Here is a 10,841-nt window from a genome sequence, read left to right on the forward strand (position 1 = left end):
TACCCCTCGTACATACCAAGTGCGGATCTACCGAAGCTTTCGGTAGCCACACCCTATCTTTGCAGACAACCCCGTCTGAAGCTAGCCTAACTAGATTCAGATATTTTATGCAAAAATGAATCAAATTCAAATCAATTTAAGATAGCGTATGCCTGAGCCACAAATCCCACAAATCCAAGTAAATAAATCAAAAGACAATTAGGATACTTAGCGGCAATGAAGTTTCCAAAATCCTAAGACGGAGGTACTGAAAACAAAACAGGTGTTTTCAGCACCAGCGACAGAAAAATTATGAATAGAAAATGGGAATGGTTCCTGATACCCGCCTCCCAGCGGCGGGAATGGGTACTAACCACCTGGCCGACCACTGCGTGTGTCGGAAGTTTTTAAAATTCTGTCGGACTTCAGAAAAATACAGCTATATATATATCTGACAGGTAAGTTTCATGAACAAAAATGAATTTCTATCACCAGAAATAAATTCCTTTGATTCTGCGGTGGCTGAGCCGAGAATCGAACTTCGTAACCACCGGATTGGTAACCAGCGCGAAATCCACTCAACCAATGAGGAACTTGTTACAGTATCAATGATTATTCTGACTTGCAATAAGAATGTACTTCAACATTCAAGACAATGGCTAGAAACCAGTTAGTTACCTAGCAACGGGACCTACATCTTATTGTGGGATCCGAACCACATTATATTGAGAAATTAATTTCTATCACCAGAAATAAATTCCTCTGATTCCGCAATGGCCGAGCTGAGAATCGAACTTCGGGCTACCGGATTGGTATTGGTAGCCGAGCGCGAAATCCACTCGACCAACAAGGAACTTGTTACAATGCCAATGACTATTTTAACTTACAATAAGAATGTACTTCAACATTTAAGACAATGGTGTGAACTAACAGAACATTTCAAAAGAACGCAAAGAATGAATTACCTCTCTATAGACAAATGTAAACACCATTTGTGGGTTATTTGGCAACATTTCTGGTTCTTGTTGGAAGATGCATTACATTACAATCCATACAATCCAAATTAACCATGCCAGTGTTGTTGACACAATTATCAGGCAAGGTTAGGGGGATCAAACTGGTCAGTTAGAGGACTGGCCTCAAGTTAGGCAAGGACTTAGCAAGGACTTTTCTCAGTAAAGTACTTGCTTAAATTTCAACCAGGGTATTCTAGGGCATAGCACTCCAGGTTAAGTAGGCTTAGGAAGCAGCACCATAGATAAGGATGTTCATTTGCCTAAGGTGTATCCCTGTCAAATGATATACGAATTTGGGCAAGCTTAAATGGGATGAGAGGATTTCTAGTTCGGTAACCCCCACTTCCCAAGTCAGTGAGAAGCAGACCCTATGTTAGGATCGATTGATTACCTGAATTTTAATATTTTCTTGCTTTTTACCATGCTGTTTTCTTCGTCTGGATTTGTTGAGATTACAGACATGAACAATGTATACTCACTGCCTGTCCTTTAACATTCTGGGCATATTTCACCCCATTTCACTCACTTTCCATAATTATTGGATAGTGGCACACTTTAGAACTTCGTGGATATTGCATTAAAAAATAAAGTGGATAATCCATTGAAAAATAAAGTAGAAATGCAGCTCATGGGAAGTTTTTTTTTTTTTTGGCCTGCAGGTTTGTGACAAAATGCAACTGTAATCATCATGTTCTAGCCGTGGCTACATGATATTCCACATGGAACATCATGGCCAAGTAGTAATTCTATTTGAATTCTACCCTAATCTAACCTGAATTTTACATTTAACACTCAATATAAGATATTCAGATGTTGTACGCATCACTTCAGAAAGGGTAGCCCATCAAAAAACTTTCACGATAACGAAGTTGGGATGCTGTGGTGGAAGGGTACAAAATGCAAACGGTTGGATTGTGCAGACAGTGCAACCCAAATAACTGATGAATTTTTACAATAAACTACTAGGTATATACATGATAAGACAAAGCAATGGGTATTTATATAATTAGACCTAAGGTAAAACTATGGGGTTGCTCCGCATGGGGTATACTACCTTAGAAATTAGGATCGTGTCAAGATTAGCGAACACACTATTTTTCAAGATATTATATAACTTTGATTTATATATATACATATATGTATTTATAACTATAACTACTATATATATATATATATATATATATATATATATATATATATATATATATATATATATATATATATATATATATATATATATATATAAAGATATACGTAATTTATATATCCACGCATTAAGCTACTGTCATTTATAATTCGCTCTAATTTGGGATTAATATATTTTCATATATGTTAACTGAAGGGGAATTTTTTAGTCGATATGACATTCATCGGCCCATTTCTTATCAACTAAAAAATTCCTCTTTGGTTAACATATATGAAAATGAATTAATTCCAAGGTAGTTTACATAGTTTTTATTACACCCAAATCATTAAAAGTAAGGTTTTCTTATGATTTTTTATCATTTTCCGGCTTATGACGATTTTTGGCTTAGGCCACGTCTCAAGAACAGAACCCCGTCTTAAGCCGGGGACTGTCTGTATATAGTAAATATATAGTAGGTAGGTAAACCAAAGTGGTATGTAGTAGATGGTCTTGAAAAATTGTGTTTGCTAATCTTGACATGATCCAGAAATTGACTTTCTGTACCTACTATAGGTAGTGTTTTGGTTGCTTATCAAGAATTGACCATTATGATTTAGCAGTCGACTGTAATTAACCTCAGAACTGATATAGGCTACCTATTTTTATATGATGGAGGAAAGACCAGCCTGCCATGTTGTTGTTATGGAATGATTCCACGCATGGGCAAATCATTAGGGAGCCATATGTTCAAGAAGGGAATGCCGGAAACCTATAGTAATAAAAGGAACTACGTATTGGGCTATTACCTAACCTAACTTAGTAAGCCGTGCTACTTAGCAGAGGGCTCTGCACCTCCAGACTCTCCAGTAAAGGATACCACTTTTTAAAGTAAATCTAGCTACCTACTAATAACTCCGCGGACTGGGACTGGGCCTAGTACTAAACACTGCGAAATACACTGGACGGCTCAATCTCTAGTGGCTATCACATTCACGGGAATGTTCCGTGCAGTCCATGCGGAGTTATTGCCTTGAATTACCTAGTAGCTAGGGCCATACTGACATACTAGAAGTATCAGTTCTGAGGTTATAGGTAGTAGTACTAGGTAACTATAGGTAGGTACTGCCTAGCTACACATTCGGCAACTACCTACTACTAGTACCTACAATCGACCGACAAAAAAATTACAGCAAATTCTTGATGGTAGATCTACCTTCTAAATACCTAAGCTACCAAAATACTAGCTATCCTACCTAGCAGGTTATTCTAGTTAGCTAATTAGCTAGCCTAGGTGGTAGAAGAACACTGCATATGCTGGTTGATCTACTTTAACACAGTACACTAAGTACCTAGCATGTTGACACGAATTTTAGCGTTTATGGATGTCAGTAAGTTGACTACTCAGAGGCTGGGGTAGCTATTCCGTCAACTAACTAGGTAGTAATTAAGTAGTAACCTACTACTAAGGTACGGAGACTCCTAGCCTAGGTGCTTACTACCTACGTTGCAAGTCTACGTTTCTACAGAAATTAAGTAGGTACCTAGTAGGTAGTACAGTGCACTAGCCTGTGCTATGAGACATGGGGTGCAATAACTCATAAATAAACAAAGGGAAGAGTAATTATGGAGTCAACTCGGAGGAAATAAAGAACGCAAGGTAGAAATTAGTCAATGGTCATAAGTAACCCAACTCGTGTAGACCACCTATAGCCTAGCCTAGTAGTAGTAGTAGTTACGCAGCTACAAAAGCTCGTGTAATTTTAAACGAAATACAAAAAATAACAGACTAGGAGAACTGGGGATATAGGCGGACGATGCTAATAAAGCCATGTTTCCAGCGAGTGGCGTTGATATTAAAATATTACCTTAACAGAAGGGTAAGAGTATTAAATGCCAAATGGAGGAAACGACAGGTCAAAGAAGAAGAATGATGTACAGCTTTAGGCCAGCTAGCTAGCAGACGTTTTTTAATCATTCTATTAGAAGCGAAAGGAATTTTGAGAAACAAGTGAAATTAATGTTGACAGATAAAAGGAATGATAATATGTTGAACATAAAAAAACAAAAAACAAGTAAAATATGTGTCAAAGTTCCTTCGGCGTATCGAGTTTTCTGTATACAGCGTATAATCATGACCACCGAAAATTGATCTATCTCTCGGTGGTCTCGTTATAATGCCGTATGGCAAGGTCAATAAAAGACAATGGCTGTGTGAGCCACTGCCCGTGAAATCTAAACTACGGCCTGGTGATGACCTGTCTTATATCGTTGCCAGGTGCGCGATTATGCTAATTTTAACCGTAAAAAAAGTACTGAGGCAAGAGGGCTGAAAATTGGTTATTGGGGTGCTTGATGATCGAAGAATGGGTGATCAACATACCATGATACCAATTTGCAGCCTTCTAGCCTCAGTAGTTTTCAAGATCTGGGGGCATAAGGACAGAGCCATCTCAATAGTTTCTTTTACAAGAAACTAAAAGCTAAGTTTGGATTTTACGCATTTTTTTTTTTATGGGGCGGCTTTTAAAAAAGTTATATAAAGCTCTATAACTAGCCGTTCTAGCATTATAATGTGCCATCAACTGTGTTGTGTACGGAGCAAGGAACTGTGAAGCTTGAGATTGCAGAAGGCAACGCCGAAATTTTTTCTTATCCAAGAAGTTAATAAGGATAAAAGATCGGAAAATAACAGTAGAGACCATAAAATCTGCTACACAAACTGTGTGTGTAAGGCTAGCAATAAGTGTTATGATTCATGTTAACTTCCCAATCGCTGGTTGTTATAGCTACATTGCACAACAATAACTCACGGACAACGAAAGACGCTGTCATCGATGGGAACTTAAAACTAAGTTCATGATTAAAAGACAGAAAGTCATAACGTTAATTTTCAGTAATAATACTAAGATTTACGAGAGTGTTTGAGTTTGACAAAGGCATGAGATTTAAAGGGTCCAACTTGTTTGTTTACAAATAATTATTTTAAGTGCTAGGTAGTTGTATTGTTTTTTTTTTTTTTTACCGGAAGTTTAGTGGTCTTGGAATGGACGCAAACATTCAAAATTAGAAAAGTAGGTGACGTGAACATCGAAATATGGGATAACAAGCTAAAATTGTGGTAGATAAGAGGATGGATTATACATTCGTCGTAAAAAAAAAAGGAATTACTGTCTTGTGTGTTAATCTTATTACAACACTTTCCAGTGTCCACTAGCTCGACGAGCAGAGTAGGCCTGGTGTGCTAGTAGTAGTATGCGATAATTGACTTTGAGACGGCTCCCTTGCTCGTTTTATTCCACCTTTGTGTTAGTTTGTTTTTTGTCTCTGTAATACCATAATCCTTTTACATATTCTTTCCTTTTTAATTTCCCCCTTCACCAGATCCGTAAATAAAAGTGTAGTAGCTATCAATTCCTCTTTATTTTCTCATTATATGCTGGGAAGTATAGTGAGAAATTTTTTATTATTTTTTTTAGCCTGTTCCTACCATTTAATTCTAGCGTGCCAAGTCTAGCCCTACCGATCCTCATTGTTTTCTGTGTTAACAATACCAGATTTCTTCTCTTGTGTTTTCTTTAAATTTTCTGTAGCTTTTTAATGTTGTTTTGTCATTCATTTCTCTCTGCCATTCTTGTATGTCCCAGATATTTTTTATTTCTTTTAAATGCTTACCTTTAAGCGATGTTTAATTCTTTCATTTACTGTTTTACTTGCAGAATCCAAGGGGTTTTCGTATTGATCCATGGTTATCTCGTATAGGAGCCTATTTCCCCCACTCTCAAGTGTATGTTTCAGACAGAATAGTTTATTCTTCATATCTCTTGATTGGCAGGAAGGGGTCCCTATTTCGGATCTTAACGCACAACTTCCTGTATAACTTGGTGCTTTCAGAATTGGTTATAATATTTGATAGACTACTGTTTGTAGTTCATTTATGGTTTTCTTGTCGAAATGTTGGAGTGCGCCGGAAATGTAAGGTAAAATTGTGATTTGTTTCATCGCTGACTGTAAACGACTACTCACCTGCAAGTGCAGAGATCTGGGAGTTGATGAACTGCAGTTCTTTGAAGAGCGTAACTCATTATAGCCGCAAGTTGCACCAGCCAGCTGTTGCTCGAAATTACTGTTAAGCGTGACTATACTACAGTAAGGACAATTACAGGTGAACACTGGCGACGAAGTGAGTGAACTTAGAAGCAGTGGAGGCACCGACCACTCAGAATTGTAAGATAAGTTATATACAACATTTTCAAGCCAAAAGAGATATTGCAATATTTTAATAATTAAATCTTAAGGATAAACTACCTTCAGACCTTTTTCTCTGGCATCACCTACTACGTATATTTACAAGCTTTATTGGCCTGTCAAAGCGGTCAGTCCCAGATAAGATCTTCCGAAATTATGACATTTCTCCTCGTACTGGTTGCTTGCTGGCCAAGCCAACCAGATCGCCGATTTTACAACAAATAGAGGAACGTAATACAGGTAGGAGATTAGAAAATTTTAGTGTTCTTGGTACTTTGGGAGAAGAATCATTACAGAGAATCTCTGAGTTCATAGAAATATTTATTTTTTTAGGAAACCAGATCTTAACCTTGACAATTCATCTACTCCCTTGCTTTTAATATAAATCGATCAATACTTCATCCATAGTGTAAACTTTCTATCTTTGTCTTCCCACCAATTTATTTATAATATTCTATTGTAATTCTCTTTAAAGGTTTTATCATTTATTTTATTGTTGCTACTTTTTCTCACTTTTGTCATCCAATAATGATAGTGTAATCTTTTAACTACTAAAATACTGTCAGGTCTATTTTAGGCTTGTTATGAAGAAACAACGAACCGCGTCGCAAATGAAATGTTGTGGTACCTAACCTGCGCTCTTCTTTTCCTACTGAGACTGAGATTTTCAAAACATTTATATATATATATATATATATATATATATATATATATATATATATATATATTATATGTGTGTGTGTGTGTGTGTGTGTGTGTGTGTGTGTGTGTGTGTGTGTGTGTGTGTGTGTGGTGTGTGTGTGTGTATTTAACAGTGCAACAAGAAAGCAGCATTGGTTCACTCACGGAATCATGGAAAGGGAAAGTAGCCTTGTGTAAGACTAATTGTCAACGCCGGTAGTTTTTTTTTTTTTTTTTTTTTAAACCGTCAAGGTAATCCTCTTAATATCTTGGTGAAAAACAGTTTAGGATTGGCGTTGTGAGAAACGGGTAGTATTCGGCAGGCGTCCATGTTAAGTTCCAAGATTATGACGTAAAGCATTGTGTGTTTACATTTCCAAGGATTCGACGTTGTACTGCAATACTTCTTTCGCAAGCCACTTTTCAGACGCCTTGCAAAATCATTTCGGCGTTTACAAAAGAATTCTTGGCCTATAGCAAACTTTGTTTGCCCGGAGTTATCACTGTAAGAATATCACGCGCCTCGTTGTTCTCTGACTAACTGTGAACTTGAATCAAATCATTATTTCTTACTTTATCTTATAGGAAGGTATACCATTCTTTCCTTATTCTTTGCATTTTCGTGGCAGACTTCAAGCGACTTTTCATCTTATCAGACAATAGGCTGATATAAATCTTCGTACAAGTTCTTTCCCAAATACTCAATTTCCCTTGACAAAACAAAAAATATTAACTTTTTTATAATTATGATAGATTCTTCATGACAATCTTCTTTTGACCTTATTAATCCCCTGTATAGCAGGATCGGCCCGCTCCTTCATAACAATAATGAATGCAATTTTTATGCTGGACCTGGTTTGTTTATCTTATCGTTGTGAATGGATGTCACAAAGAAACCGCCTTTTATCATTATTTGCCTTTGATAACAGATGCCATTTTATACGTTCGTTCAGTACAGTCGTTCTTTATTAAAACCAGGCTAGTCAATTGGTTTTCTTCCCTTCGCTAAACGGTGCACAGAAAGGATAAATAATCTAAGTCAGTGGACCTTGTGTTGTTATATGTCATCGTATTTGAGAAAGAAGCCTGAAAAATAAATGGAACGTAAGACGAATAATTTTGGGGGGTTAATGTCGTTTCATTCGCAGCACCGTCTCAGATGCGGGAAGTTACATTATTATTAAGTATATAAAAACTAAACTGTTCTTCCAACCATAATCCATTGTATATACCTTGCCAACCACAACGTAACGCACTGGTGAAGGCTGCCTTCGGTGATGCAACTGTGCCTCCGTCTTCCAAGGTAACCTCGAGAGTCTACTTCTAGCCCAGGGAAAGTAAGCACAGAAAGAACTTATTTAAACGAAGCGACCAATTACTACAAACCTGGGTGCGATACGGCAACATTTCAAGTTTAATTTACAAATTCTAGACTGTATAGTAAGTTGAGAACGATAAGAGGAGCTAAAGTTCTTTTAGGGAGACCGATCAGACGACTGTTAATGTATAGAAGAGTGAAAATTTGACCGTACATCGAATCCGTGTACAAAACAGATATTTAAAGAAATGCATTATGCTTTAATTTCTCATCATATCGTAGGCATTTAATTTGTTTTAAGTCGTGATTCATCATTGGCATACATTGTCATTAACGAAGTCAGTTACGCTTTCATCACCAAATGGCCTTGTTGAGCAGCTGATTACGGCGTAACCGCTGATGTTAGTGTCCGATGACGATGAGTTTCTCTCTTTCAAGCTTCACTGGATGCAGAAATTTATTTCTAAAAATTATAAAGAAATAAATGCAGTGTAGCATACTATTCTTGAGACGAAAGATCAACATATATCTTGGAAAATTTTATACAAAATGTCATTACTGTGCATCAATTTTTTTTTTACTCTTTCATTCTAAATTTATATCTTAAACAATTAATAAAGCAACGAAATCCCAGAATATGATTTGTGAAAAAATGCTGATTCCAGCAAAGCAGGGTTTAATTATAAATGGGCGAGTTAGCGAGACCTCGTGTAGGTTCCCATCCCATCACCCCTCCACATTTATTATTATTATTTTTTCATATTATCCTTGAATTAAATTTCTTTCACGATAAGTACTATATATGAAAAATAACTACAATTATTATAGATAAATACTTAATATCCGAAAAGCAATTATACAAATATTTACACTTTCGACTCAACGGCATTCAGCCTTACATTTTGGCTTAAAAAGGCATGTTCATAGCTTTGCACTTCTTGACCCAAAGCCAAGATAATAGTCTCGGTTAGACGAACAGTCCTGTCGAAACGGGTAGAAAAATTGAGCTATGACTTCTCCCCAGCGCCTCAGTGGCGTGGTCGGTATGCTGTTGGCGGACCACCTCGGTGACCGCGAGTTCGATTCTCGGACATTCCATTGAGGTGCGAGAGATGCGTATTTCTTGTGATAGAAGTTCACTCTCGACGTGATTCGGAAGTCACGTAAAGCCATTGGTCCTGTTGCTGAATAACCACTGGTTCCATGCACCGTAAAAACACCATACAAACAAAAATGACTTCTCCCATGATGCTCAGCAGCTCAGCGCGCATTGTAAACAAACAGAAGACATAAACGGATGGCTATGAACTGTGTGTGTTTAGGAACAGGAACGTTGCTTGAATATGATGTTTTAGTAAATTCAACCATATTAGTTTGGTCACTCAGATTTAATTTGAAATGTTTTAAGTCTTCTCATTATTGTAAGCAGATGGTTAAAATGGAGTGTTGTGTTGACTCTGAGTAAAAACAAGAACGGTGAAATAAAAAGAAAAAAATCGCTTGTGCGGATTTGATGATATGAGAAACTAGAATATCAATACAGAAGCCTAAACCATTATTACATTAATTTGGTGTGTGACAGAGCAGGTTGCTAGCTGTGACCACACCCCGACCCTTCAGGGTAAACCAGTGTAACATGGTAGGTTTGGTTGAAGCAATACTAAACGCCGATGTAGTCACAAGTGTAATGCGCCGATTTCATTGTTGCTTATTACAACAGGTTACGTCTTATTATCATAATATATATGACTTGAAGTTTGTAAAATTTGTTTTCCTCCTTTTCACATGAGAGAGAGAGAGAGAGAGAGAGAGAGAGAGAGAGAGAGAGAGAGAGAGAGAGAGAGAGAGAGAGAGAGAGAGAGAGAGAGAGAGAGTTAATTTTAGGGAGGGTGTGTTAATGCTTTTACTGCCTATAACCCGTTACCACATTCAAAAGGATTTATGTTTTACATTGTCTTTTACAAGTCACATTATCAGACGCAAATTTCCCTAAAAGGATCCATTACAACAGCTCTGATTTCCTAAAAACAACATACTCGATAGATTACCTTCCCCACCCTCGAAATATTTCTAAGAACAGTACTAGCCGAGGCAAAATGGAAAGGTCACACAGATTTCCTAAACTGAAGCTTCATAAAGGAAGAAGAAGAAGAAGAAACACAGAGTAATGAAAAAAAAAGAGAAAAATGTGCCTAGTCTAAAGTGACAGAGAGAAGGAAACAGGGGAGCCTAAAACCCTCTAAAACCTACAGTGGAAGATTATTAAAGTAAATATCAGGGAAGGGAAATAAGTTTGATTCAGCGTAGGAGATGCCCCTTTAGTTTTATGTCTCAACTGTAGGTAACAGCATTAATTGATAACTAATTTTGGAACATAGATGGGAAGACTATCCAGATGGGTTTCATAGGCCTGCTTGTTATGAATTATGAATTACATGAACACAACGTATGAAGACGTTCCATCATCATCAATGCC

The 10,841-nt window shown here is 37.1% G+C and overlaps 1 protein-coding gene across 1 annotated transcript in view; it reads right to left on the reverse strand.

The window, feature by feature from the left end:
- LOC135222460 (uncharacterized) overlaps positions 1-4,094 on the reverse strand; it is a 128,348-nt gene extending 124,254 nt beyond the window's left edge. Inside the window, exon 1 of the mRNA XM_064260547.1 lies at positions 3,987-4,094. The gene's annotated coding sequence lies outside the window, so the exon portion shown is untranslated. The remainder of the gene's footprint in view (positions 1-3,986) is intronic.
- Positions 4,095-10,841: the final 6,747 nt, after the last annotated feature.

This window comes from Macrobrachium nipponense, chromosome 3 (assembly GCF_015104395.2).
Source record: "Macrobrachium nipponense isolate FS-2020 chromosome 3, ASM1510439v2, whole genome shotgun sequence".
Classification (NCBI taxonomy): Eukaryota; Metazoa; Arthropoda; class Malacostraca; order Decapoda; family Palaemonidae; genus Macrobrachium; species Macrobrachium nipponense.